We start from the raw sequence: 13,945 nt of genomic DNA, 5'->3' as shown, positions 1-13,945 counted from the left end.
CCCCTAGCGGGCCGAACCTGCACAGCCCGAGCCGAACCAGTAAACCCCGCCCTGCTGCGGTTCCGTTACTATTTGGCAACTTTGTTGCACGCGGGTCCTCGCTGCGAACGACAGAGCGACTTATATTCAGGTGCGGCTTATTTATGGACAAAAAATGAAATATTTGCCAACACCCAGAGATGCAGCTTATACTCAGTGCGGCTTGTATTCGTGAAATCACTGTACTCAATGGAAACAACTATGAATCTTTGAGAGTAAAGATATGTCCAAAATTCACCTTTTGGCTCTCTTTCACCTAAAAATGGGGCAAGTTGATCCTCAGGCAGAACTCATCACAGGGATGACAATATGCTTTTGAGCATCAGTCAGCAGCATCTGGATTAATGGGAAACCTGGGTCACTCCAACCCCCTGCAGTGCTGCAGACTGGGGGCAGAGTGGCTGGAAAGCTGCCCAGGAGAAAAGGACCTGGAGGTGCTGGTCAACAGCTGGCTGAACACGAGCCAGTAGATGTCCAGGTGGCCGAGAAGGCCAATTGCATCCTGACTTGTATCAGCAATAGTGTGGCCAGCAGGACCAGGGAAATGATTATCCCTCTGTATTTGGCATTGGTGAGGCTGCACCTCAAATCCTGTGGCCAGTTCTTGGCCTCTCACTACAAGACAGACATTGAGGCACTGGAGCACGTCCAGAGAAGAGCAATGAAGCTGGTGAAGGGTCTAGAGAGTAAGTCCTATGAGGAGACACTGTGGGAGCTGGGGTTGTTTAGCCTGGAGAAAAGGAGGCTCAGGGGACACCTTAAAGAAGGTTGTAGCAAGGTGGGAGTTGGCCTCTTCTCCCAGACAACTAGTGATAGGACAAGGACATGGCCTCAAACTGTGCCAGGGGAGGTTTAGGTTGAACGTCAGGAGGAATTTCTTCACAGAAAGGGTTGTCAGTCATTGGAAGGGGCTGCCCAGGGAGGTGGTGTAGTCACCATCCATGAAGGTGTTTGAGAAACAACTGGACATGGCACTCAGTGTTCTGGTCTAATTGACAAGGTGGTGATAGGTCACAGGTTGGACTTGATGATCTTGGAGGTGTTTTACAACCTAAATGATTCTGTGATTCTATAAAGTAGCCACCAGAAGACAAATGCAAAGTTTGGAAGATTCAGAACAAAGCATAAGAAAAATTAAAAAGTATCTTTAATGGGTTTTTTTAACCTTATTTTGATTTACTGTTTTTTCTGCTTGTTTAAACTGGAACAGAATAAAGTTGTCTTTTTTTTCCCCTTTACTGTATTTTGCTTTTTAAAAATGAATTAAGTCCACCACAAGGGCTTGATAAAAGAGTGTCATCAAGATGCCTGCTGCTGCTCTCATTCAGCTGATAAATAAATTATAATCACGTTACAATGCTGTTTCAGCTGTGATTCCAGGAGCTGGGGAGGATGATGGCTGTGACCTTATGCCTGTCAGACAGTAGTTTGCATTTCCAAAACGTTTATGTAACTAACTGTTCAGGTCATCTTACACCTCCTTTTCTAGGCTCAGTTTGCAGAGATATCTGAGCCTGTTCAACCCACCAGCTATAGGGACAGTCCTCCATCTGCACAAACTGGTGGTGGTACATGCTGTGATCCTCAGAGGCTTCTGATGAGATTTATCTTGAAGCCTGAAGTGACCACTGTCACCCTCCAAAGCAGAAATCTGGGGGACATCTCCCTTTATTGTTGGGGATGTAACTGAGACATCCATATGGTTCAGTCACAACAATAGTTTCTGTATTGGGGACTGGTTTAGGTTATTGTCGCACAAGACATCCCTTTCTCAAGCATTGAAGTATGGCTGAGATGGCGTGGTGTGTTGATTTTGCATGGCCTGGTTTTTGGTGGTGGGGGAGCCACAGAGGTGGCTTCTGTGAGAAGCTGCTAGAAGCTTCCACCATGTCTGGAAGAGCCAATCCCTGAAAATGGTGGTAACGCCTCTGTGATAACATATTTAAGAAATCAAAACAAAGGTTGTTGTGCAGTTTTAATTCCAGCCACAGAAGAGCAGAGTGAGAACATGTGAGATGAACAACTATACAGACACCAAGGTCAGTGAAGAAGGAGGGAGAGAAGGTGCTCCGGGTGCCAGTGCCGAGATTTCTCTGCAGGTCATGGTGATGACCATGGTGAAGCAGGTTGTCCCCCTGCAGCCCACAAAGATCCATGGGGTTGCAGAGATCCACTTGCAGCACATGGAGGAGTCCCATACTGGAGCAGGTGGATACCTAGAAGAGGCTGTGAGCCTGTGGGAGACCTGTGGAGAGAGGGACCCTACTCCCAGGCTGGAGCAGCCTGTCCTTGAAGGACTGCACTCCTTGGAAGAGTGACCCATGCTGCAGCAGTCTGGGGAGGACTTGCCTGTGGGATGGACTCACATTGCAGCAGTCCACAGAGACCTGTTACTCGTAAGATGGACTCACATCAGAAAAGTTCATGGAGAACTGTCTCCTGTGGGAGGGTCCCCACAGTGGAACAGGGGAATGAATACTCTCCCTGAGAAGCAGGAGAAGCTATGGGTGATGAACTGACCATAACCTCCAGTCCCTGTGTCCTTATGCCACTGGGGTAGGAGGGAGAGCTGAGAAGGAGGGACGAGTGGGGGGAAGGTGTTTTTAAGGTCTTATTTTAATTCTCATTATCCTGCTCTGATTTTGTAAGTAATAAATTCAATTCATATCCCTAAGTTGAGCCTGTTTTGCCCATGATGGTATTGGATGACCAATCTCTCCCGGTCCTTATCTCAACCCAATAAACCCTTTGTTATATTTTCTGTCCTCTATCCAGCTGCAGAGGGGAGTGAGTGAGAGGCTTTGGTGGGTGCCTGGCATCCAGTCAGCATCAACCCATGACACATGGCTCTCAGCATCACTGGCACAAGCTGGCATAGGACCCTGGATACACTCTTGGAGAGGCACCAGCCTAAGACAGTGTCCCCGTTGCTTCACCTTCACCTCTGCTGTAAGGTCAGCTCTGCAGATCCTTTCCCTGAAAGTAGGTAACCCTCAATCAGGGACTCCCAGCTGTCCCCATTCCTGGGGATGAGCCATCTGGGTTAGGCAGGCTCTGGCAGTGGAGTGAAGGAGCTGGAGCCCACAGAGCAGCTACTTGTTGGACTCCTGAGTGGGTCCATCAAACCCTGGTTTTGCCTTCAGAGCAGCTAGCTCCTTGTATTTGGACAGAAACCATGGTGTGAAGGGACAGCATTTTGCAGACGTTGAGAGAGGGGAAGGAGGAAGCTCTTCTTGGTCTCATATCATTCCTAGTTCAGGGTCTAGATGCACATCAACACCATGATCCTCACTGGGTTGAGACCTTTCACTTCGAGCACACTATCGACTGCTATCAGCTGAGCTTATGATCACTCTCACTCACTGCCATACCTCTGGTGGTCTCCATGGACTGGTCTCCAGCAGTGATGCAATCATTTCTACCAGTAGCTCCATCAAAATTCAGGGCCAGCTAAGTCTTAGCTGAAGATGGACAGCTCAGGTCCTGCCCAGGGCCTTGAAAACTGACCACAAAGAAGAGCTTCCATTAGGAAACAGAGGGAGGTCCAAGTGAGTTGAGCTGGACCTTGTTTTGCCAAGGCTGAATTTGGCCTTTTCATGACCTATCCCACAACAAATATGAACAGATTCAGAGGAAGGAAACCAAACTGAAGTGTAAGCACCAAGTCCCAGGAAGAGGCAACAGGCTTGGTGGCTGAATGGCAGACTCCCTTGGGTGAGAAGGTCTAGAGGGGATGGGGCAGAATATGTTCCCTTAGACCCACCAACTTCCTATAAAAATTAGATGTTCCTCTAAAAAAATGCTTGCAGGGCCTCACTCTTCAATATGCATGGATAGGGTATGAGCTCTGAAAACCACACTGATGGGTGTGAAGTCCTGCTCAACAGCACTGGGAAAGGGAAGACCATTGCACTGGCCCTGGAAACTGCCTGTGTGGTAAGGGGGAGGCTGAACTGTGGACACTGCTAGTGGCATAGGAAAATTCCAGCCAGGATTTTTCCCAAGCTTTTCTTAGCCCAGAATTTTTCCCAGGCTGTGAAGGTACACAGCTTCAGGCTGCAGACTTTCCCAGAAAGATAGTTCTATCAGTGATAGAACAGGAAAAAAAACCACAGATTAAACACCTGTTGTTTTTCATGCGATAGTACAATCCTATAAATATGGGTCGAACTTTCAATAAATGCTTCTTCTGCCATGAAGAAGTGTGTTGCTATTATTCACCTTTCCTCGCGTGATAGCGACACTGAACTTTCCTGTTGGAACATGGATCAGCAGGAGGATAGTTAATGCAGATTTCCTAGACAGGCAAACAAGTCTGGAGAAACCTTGCTGCCTGGCCTGAACTGCTGAGTGGTGCTGTCAGCTCCACCCCAGGACTTGTCATCCTGTGGAAATTTGGGAAGAGCTTCTAAGGGTTCTGGGGAAAAACAACAAGAAAACCACTGCTCTGATCCTACAAGGCTGAAACTCTCCAGTGTTATCTGTGTAGAAGAGCAGTGCTCACTCACCCTCCTGGAGAAAGAAGGCTTGTGGAGAGATGGGAACCTCAATGCCAACTTGAAAGGATAAGGGCTCAGGAGGAGATATAGCTGGAGGTTGAATGCCTGCCCCTTGGCTCCATGAGTTCCTTTGCAACCATGTTCCCTCCAAACACTCCTTCGTGGTTCCCCTTGTTTCATTGTCACCCTGTTGCAGATCTTAGGACAACCCCAGTTATGTCCCTGCTCTTCTTTTGTGGCTGTGACTGGAGAACTCAGCCCAGCAAGAGGGTCCCTGGGGGAGCTGTGGGCAGGAGAGACAATGGCTGTGCACTGTAGGAGCTGTGCCTCAGTACTTTGCTGTGCTACTATCTCATTCCCCATCTACAGTTGCCTACAGGGCCAGGCAAGTCTCTTCCAGATTTGTTTACCTGCCAGGAGATTTTCATTAATTACCCTCATGCTCCTTCATCCTTCAGGAAATCCCTTGGCTGTACCAACTTAAAGCTCTCAACACAAGATGGACTTAGCACATCCTATGTCCTTGTGCAATCTTGCACATCTCAGCATCCTCTGCTTGGCCTGTAGGATAGATCGGTCCTCTTCTCTGAACCTTGGCTGTCAATTCAAGGGCTGGCAGAGTACAAAGGGAGCCAGCACTGGACTGCACATTTGCATCTGGATGTGCATCAAGACTGGTCTTCTCTGCAGGAGCATCCCAGTTTTAATGCTGGAGAAGGCTTTGACACTGTTCAAACTATCAGCTGTGGATTTGATCTCAAATGAGTTTGTTCTGTCTTCATGTGGATGTCCCAAGGGTCTAGAAGAGTAGGAGGCAGAGAGTTTAATAGTCAACCAAAGCCTTTGTATTGAGACCCTAATATGTGCAGTGGTTTAAATAAAGTGTTCTTGTTCTTGTCTCTGGAGAGGCATTCACTGGTGCTTCCCAGGAGGCATTCAGCCAGTGAGCTGATTGCACCTAGGTCCTGTCTGGTTTGTGGTCCCTTTATCTCCAAGATAATCAAAGGACCTTTCCTTGCTCTTGCCCTGGGGAAGGAAAAAAAAAAGCTGAATATACTTGCAGGCTGGTCAGAAGGACCAAAAAGGGCAAGTTTTAACTATTTCGCTCTTTGTGCTGCCCCTCTGGTGTGAGAGGGAGGTGAGTGGGGCAAAGCAGGGAAACCCCACGGAGTGGAGGCCTGAAAGTACCCCCTCCACAGGGAAAACATGGAGCAGGGGCTGCAAAATGCGAATCAGTGAGCGCCTTACAGGGATCAAATCCTTTCCTTTACAAAAAAGCCAAAATAATATGATGTCTTGGGTTACAATACAGGATGTGATAAAAGGTATCTATTCTATCACCTCTGTTCAGGGTGAGAGCAGTGATCCTTATCTCTGTGGGAGATATTCTGCTAATGGGCCATCCATTGAAATCAGGTGGGACATTGTTCTTTATCTTTTCACAACCCATCCTTCCTCCAGGGAGTTATCTTCTGCTAATGGCCCACTGAGTCCCACTGTGTGACTGATAAAATTACTTCATCCCATTGGAAGTTACTCCAGCCAGGGGGAAGAGCCCAATGTTTCTTTCCAAGATAAAACAGAAGTTTTAGGGACACTAAGGTAGCACTTTTTCCACTGGACTCCAGAGGGAAACGGGATTCCTCCACATCACCACTGGACCTCTAGAGGGAAACTGCACCTTGTACAGGAGCACTGCTTCAACTGAATCACATCTGTCACTGCAAGAGGACTGCACCCACCATTTAATCAAACTGCTACCAACACCCTGCCTGAGGGGGTGTCAGGTTGTACTCTGACTTTGTCAGGGTTTGAGGTTTGTTTCTTTGTAGTATTGTATTTCTATTTTAATTTCCCTAGTAAAGAACTGTTATTCCTAATTCCCATATCTTTGCCTGAGAGCCGCTTGATTTCCAAATGATAATAATTTGGAGGGAGGGGGTTTACATTCTCCATTTCAAAGAGAGGCTCCTGCCTTTCTTAGCAGACACCTGTCCTCCAAACTAGGACATATGAAGGCCACACAACTTGGATAAAAGTTTTTTTCCACCTCAAGCATTTTCTTCTCTCGGAAGAACACTAGAATATATTTTCAATATATTTCTCTTTTTATTAAGTGCAGCACTGGTGAGCATTGCCAGGGTGCTCAGATCCTTCCCTCAGCATCAGAACACATGCTCAGCTTCAGAAATGCAGTTTTTCCCTAGAGTGAGACATATTTTATTTTACTTCATTGCTTATGAGCAAAAAAATGTCTTGGGTTACAGTACAGGGTGTGATAAAAGATCTATTCTATCGCCATCTGTTGAGGGTGAGGGCAGTGATCCTTATCTCCGTGGGAGATGTTCTGCTGATGGGCCATCCATTGAAGCCAGGCGGGGCATTGTTCTTTATCTTTTCACAACTCACCCTTCCTCCAGGGAGGTATCTTCTGCTAATGACCCATTGAGTCCCACTGTGTGACTGATAAAATTACTGCATCCCATTGGAAGTTGCTCCAGCCAGGGGGAAGGGCCCAACATTTCTTACCAAGATAAAACAGGTGTGGGGGACACTAAGGTAGCCCCTTCTCCACTGGACTCCAGAGGGAAGCTGGATTTCTCCACATCATCGCTGGACCTCCGGAAGGAAACTGCACCTTCTACAGGACCACTGCTTCAACTGAATCACATCTGTCACTACAAAAGGACTACAGTCACCATTTAATCGAACTGCTATCAACACCCTGCCTGACGGGGTGTCAGGTTGTACTCTGACTTTGTCAGGGCTTGGGGTCTGTTTCTTTGTAGTATTGTACAGTAATTTCATGACCATAAGGCGCACCGGACTATAAGGCGCACCTCCCCGGAGTCGGCAAAATTCGCAACTTTGTAGATCAGATAAGGCGCACCGGACTATAAGGCGCACTTTTGTTTTGCAGCGAGGCTCCGCCCCCAGCTCACCCCGCGCGGTTAATGGTCGAGGCCCCGCCTCAACCCGGCAGCCATTGGCCCCCGGGCCCGCCACCACCCGGCAGGGACGGTGCCGCAAGCCACTGGGCCCCCCTGGACCCGGCAGCCATGAGCCCCCGGGACTGCCTGGACCCAGGAGCAGGGGTGCCATGGGCCCCCTAGCCCGCATTCACGCGGCAGCCATGGGCTCCCGGGACTGCCTGGACCCGAGAGGGGCGGTGCTGCGGGCCCCCTGGCCCGCCTCCACCCGGCAGGGGCGGTGCCGCGGGCCTCTGGGCCCGCCCCCAGCCGGCTGCCGTGGCACTTCCGGCTCCCCCCACGGCTCACAACTCACACTTCCGGTTTGGCAAATTTCGCAACTTTGTAGCTCAGATAAGGTACACCGGACTATAAGGCGCACTTCCGGGTTCGAGGGAAAATTTTAGTCAAAAGGGTGCGCCTTATAGTGGTGAAATTACTGTATATTTATTTTAATTGCCCTAGTAAAGAACTGTTATTCCTAATTCCTATATCTTTGCCTGAGAACCGTTTGATTTCAAAACTATAATAATTTGGAGGGAGGGGGTTTACATTCACCATTTTCAAAGAGAGGCTCCTGTCTTTCTTAGTAGACACCTATCCTCCAAACTAGGACAGAAAATAAAAGTGAGGGTTTAGTAACATTGTGCCTAGCTTGTCCTCTAACAGTATAAAGTTGTTCCTTCCAGAACTGTCTCCAACTTGACTTGATTATAGTGCATTTTTCAAGTTTTTTTGTGAAAATATTTTTCCATTGATTCTGCTGTCCCACTCTCCCTTTTGTTTACGCTCATCACCATAATATCTTTCACATATAGATGAAATATATATTGATAAATGCTTCTTTTGCATCTACTTGCTGTCTAAAAATCTGCTGAAGTATCTGGGATCTGATAAAAGAGCATGATGGAAACACCCTGCTCTTATTCTTAATATTCTGTCAATTCATAATTAATAAAAAACATTCAACTAATATTTTATTTGGAGTTCTCAGTACACAGGTTATATTGTGGGGGTCCTGACTGTTCTCATCCTTGGAGTTATTTCCAAAGGCTTGGCAAAGCAGAAGAAAAGATGCTTCTCACTTATTGAATCATAGAATCATGGAATAATTTGGGTTGGAAGGGACTTTAAAGGTCATCTAGTCCAACCCCCTCAGCAATGAGCAGGGACATCTTCAACTAGATCAGGTTATTCAGAGCACCATTCAACCTGGACTTTAATGTTTCCAGGGATGGGACATCCTCCACCTCTCTGGACAACCTGTACTGGGGTTTCACTTCATCATAAAAAATTACTTTCTTATATCTAGTCTAAATCTATCCTCTTTTAGTTTAAAACCATTACCCCTGGTCTTATTGCAACAGTCCCTAATTAAAAGTCTGTCTTCATCTTTCTTATAATCTCCCTTCAGGTACTGAAAGGCCACAACAAGGTGTCCCTGGAGCCTTCTCTTCTCCAGACTGAACAACCCCAACTTTCTCAGTCTTTTCTCATAGGAGAGGTTCTCCAGCCCTCTGATCATTTCTGAGACCCTCCTCTGGACCCACTACAACAAACTTATGTCTTTCTTCTACTGAGGACTCCAGAGCTGGACACTGTACTCCAGATAGGTGTCAGAAACTGGAAAATATTGATGTCTTGAGACATTTTGGAATGCCTGTGTGTGGGAGGGGGCAGGTCAAGCCTTGCTTTTTGTGAGACAGTGCCCATCCCCCATAGTCTCCAGCCTGGCAGAGCTGTCAATCAATCACACACTGGAGGCAGTTCTGTCTGATTTCCTGGAGTTTCTACCTCATCCACCCTGGAACCCTAGGAGTTGGTAGCTATATGTGTGTTTTTCTATATCTTTTCTTTCTTTATCCCTTTCTTCTCTTGCAAATTCTCTTTTCATTGAACATTTTGGGTAGCTTAACATCTTACGAGTTTAAAGGTTTCTAACTTAAAACTATGATGTTTTATGTTGAATTGGATGTTGCATTAAATCCTTTGCCAAAGTTCCTTGATTTTCTATATTTTGCCAGTAAACTTTTGTATAATTTTGACCTCTTGGGAATATCTGGTGAATATTTCTCCTGTGTGTTAACCCAGAGTAAAGAAATCTTGGTTTACCCCTGTATATTTAAATGTTCTGGGGCATTACATTTTAAATTGGCATAGTCATGCTGGGTACTCTGGTTTTGGTGAAGAGGTGTTTTGTTTGGAGGTAACTGCTAGCTGCATATCAACGAATGAGAGAGAGACGGGGACTAACTGACTGGTGAACAGAATCCAAATTTACTGTGAGCTACATGTCCTTATATACCATTTTTAGGAAGGCTAGTGTCCTGGTTTGAAAGACATGTATTTGCCAAGAAAGGCAGGAATCCTTTCCTGAGATGGAGAGTGAAAATCCCTCTTCCTCTAATTTATTATAATTTTGAAATTAAGGGGGCTATCAGGCAAAGATATGGGGTTAGGAATAACAGGTTTTTACTAATATATTTACAAGACAAACAAAAACAACAACAGCTATGAAAATTAACGACAAAACAGAACAGTAACTCAGTTTCAGTCCTTTTTGGCCGCGGACACTTTTTCTGCGCTTAGTAGCGGTGATGGGGGTAGGGCAGGTCCTGCGAAGCTGCGGAGGGCCGGGATAATGGCGGCGGTGGCCCAGGTGGGAGAAGGATGGAGGAAGGACTCCCTCGTTTACCGTGTGAGTCGCGGCGCTTGGCTGCGTGCTCAGAGGTAGCAGGCTGAAGCGGGAAGGCAGCAGTGCGGTGTATGACAGCAGCGAACGTGGATTCCGGCGTTGGGATGGTGTGGGGGGTGGTAGGTAGAAGCCCCGAACGTCTTCCTCCGACTCCACGGGCGAGAGAGTGAGCGAGAGAGTGCAGCTACACCCCTACCTCCTTCCCCCCCCCCCCCCCCCCCCCCCACCCCCCCGGTTTCGCGATGTTCTCCCTATCCCCCTTTGTCACTAGGGATCTGTGCTAGGTGTAGCCAACAAGTGTTCTTAACATCACAATAGGGAAAATTCCACAGAGAGAAGAAGGGAAAAACCCAACCTCCAACAGCTAGTGATTTTTTACTACATTCATTGGGTTAAACATCACACAGACAAACGGTACATTTCTACTTAATTCAATCTTTTCCTGTCGCTAGTCTTGATCCAATCTTAATTTAATCTTCAAAGCTCTGTTTTCTCTTGCCAAGACATCTTGGTTATCAAACTGCATATGCTAATTAAATCCACAGTACTCTCTGTCTTAGCTCCCACATCTCCCCCATTTCTTTCAACTAAAAATATATTCTTAAATGACTTGTTTATTAATTTTTTCACACACTGTAAAATACAAAGAATAACTCTAACGATATATAATATAATGCCTAATACATATAAGCCTAACTAAATTTCTTATCCATCTACTAAGTCCATAAGTCTGTTAGAGATCAAACACGTGCTGATGAGGTTCTTCTCACAGGCATCCCCAGAGGGTGAAATTATGAATCTTCAGAGGTCACTGTCAGGGTTGGATGGCAATTAAATAATTTTTCTTTTCTCTGGGCCTCACTCTTTTGGAGGCGATCAATGTTTGTTCAGACGAGCAGGTAGCTTCTTCGAACCTGTTGGTGATAAAACACATGCATACCTTCTCTCTAGGTTAGTAAATCAGCTAGACCTTATCATTGTACACTCAGTTAAAGATTTCTACATAAAAACTTTTAGAAATTGCATCTGCACATGTAAATTTTCAAAACAGTATTGCTCTGCCAGGGATAAAATTCTATTTGATTTCAAAATTTTCAATATAAATATTGCATTATTTAAATGTTCTTCAGGTGCCATATTCCCCCTTCTTTTGTTTTTTAACAACACGTGTCTCTCATTATTAAACATGAACACAACATAAAAAGCAAAAAAAATTGGCAAAACAATAAACTCACACCAAGCAAAAGCAAATTAAATAATACAGGCGATTAGTAATACACGAAGGATAGAACGGTGATTTAAAACAATGCATTATCAATTCCTCAAATACTGTACCATCACCCAGAGTCTGCACTAACTGGGATGGCTCATTTTAGAGGTAGGGCTTTGTGATATATGTTATAATTCGTGTTTATATAAAAGGATTGTATGAAATAAAATAAAGTAAAAAGAACCTCTTAAAACACCAAGCACCCGGGGCCATAGACAACGACCGTAATTAGCATATCAACAGACCTAGCCCGGTGATCTCCACAACGGACAGGAAGAGATCATCATCATCATCATCATCATCATCATCATCATCATCCTCCTGACGGGAAGAGATCATCGATAAAATACCTGCCAAAGTACCAATCACCTCCGATGGCTCCCATAAGCGAGAAGACAACACTTCATTACACATCAATACAGAGCAGACACAGCCTTCATCAGCATGCAGGAAGGACTTTTGTCCAGGGCAGCACCAGAAAAGGACTTAATTTAAATATGAGAATTTGCTGCAGAAACAAAGGAAATTCTCGCCTCAGGCCAGGAAAAACTGTATAAAGCTGGATTCTTTGAGATGGCAGGGTGTGAACACAGGGAGATCTGATGCGATAGAGGTCAGATCAGCGTGTGTGTCCACCCAGTGCCGACCCCGGGCTCGGCGCTGTCGTGTTTTCGCTTGTGACTTCCCAGGACCGTAGTTTCGGTCGCAAAAATAAAAATTGCTGTTTTGCTATTTAATTCGACTTGATTTGGTTATTATCTATAACAGCTTGGAGAACTATTCCCGGGTAAGATTTTCCAAGTTCAATCCGAAAAGGGTTCCAGCTATTACAGGTCCAAATTCAGCAAGTGAAAATGACTTAAGTATAATTCTGATGCAGAAAACACCTAGGTTGTTTGCATGCCTCCCAACCAGGTAAGGCTAGGACTTGACCGAGGTCCAGACCTTAACTGGAAGAACCTCCATAATATATTCTAAACACCTCCCAGTAATAGTAGTTAGGAAGGTTTCTTAAAATTATACATGTCTTTTAGATAGCTATACAAGGATATATTAAAGTCTGTAAAGCAACCAACTTTGCAATTTATGTTCAGTTAAACAGTCAATGGTACCATAGACAAATAGGGAATAAGTAATATAGTAATATCTTATGGAAAATGACTGTTATAAAAAGTCAGTGAATTCATATAATGAGATTAACAACATAATCAGGATTATTAATATATCAGTAGTAAATGCGTTAAGAAATTGAGGTAATATTTTCTTAGGCATTTATGCATATATGACATTAAAGCAACAAAAAGTAAAAAAGAAAGTACTAAATAGCATAACCAATCATTTTGTCTTATCTACAATAAAATAACTGTATCTTGTAGTTTAAATGAACAGATTTTAACAGAAGTTAACTCCATGCAAACTTCACATTACTCATCTCTATATCAAAAGAATTGCATCTTATAAATCAAACATATTTTAACAGAACTTAAAAGTAATTTCACTGAAACTTAATGTTACTTAGATATAATAAAAGTACACCTAAGAGACCTTAACATTACTGAATTGATCTTAATAGCACCTAATAGAACTTAAAATAATAGAACTTAAATTGAATAACACTTAAATTTAATTTTGCTTAGTCTAATACTTAATCTTAACAGAAATTAACAGTACTTAACCTTAACAGAATCTTAATTCATTTTCACTCTATAATTACAAAAAGCCCACTCAAGACCAGGCACAGTGGGTCAAGCCTGATATTTCTCTAGAAAGTCAAATAGGGATCTGGACAGGTCACTGTCCTGTTTCTCCTCTTGGGCAATGACGTTCATTGCTAGTACTTATCAATTTTAGGGCACCGGACTTTTCAGGGAGAGGGGCACTCTGTAATTACCTGGTGCCTGAACTAAACACTTCCCAAAAGTACACAATGGGTCTTCAATTGCCTCGGTTTACTGGCACAATATGTCCCGAAAGGGGCCACACCCTAAAGTTCCCAAGTGCCTGTTTCTCACCCTCCAGGAGAACACACTGCAGGAAGCAACCTTAAAACTGCAAACAAGGGGCACAATATGTCTCGGAGAGGGTCCCAGTGTGATAGTGCAAGTGCCCAAGTTACATTCTCCGAGAAGACACACTGTCACAGACAAAGCCAGTTGCTCAAAGAGCTTCAGAAAGGGAGCAGTAGTTCTCAGAGAGGGTCACACTTAATCCAAATGCCCAAGGTACACTCTCTGAGGCCACAGACTATCTAGTTCTCCTCTACAAAGTCAGTTGTAGGCACAATATATTTCAGAGAGTATCGACGATGAGAGAGAGATGGGGACGCTGAATGGTGATCAGAATCTGATTTTTACTGAGCACTACATGTGCTTATATACCATTTACAGGAAGGCTAGTAATATTTTACTACAATCATCTAGTGAAACATGACATAGACAAACTTTACATTTTGACTTAGCAAAATCTTATTTCC

The sequence above is a fragment of the Catharus ustulatus genome, chromosome W (assembly GCF_009819885.2).
Source record: "Catharus ustulatus isolate bCatUst1 chromosome W, bCatUst1.pri.v2, whole genome shotgun sequence".
NCBI classification, from domain to species: domain Eukaryota; kingdom Metazoa; phylum Chordata; class Aves; order Passeriformes; family Turdidae; genus Catharus; species Catharus ustulatus.
Note: the sequence above shows the minus strand (reverse complement) of the source record.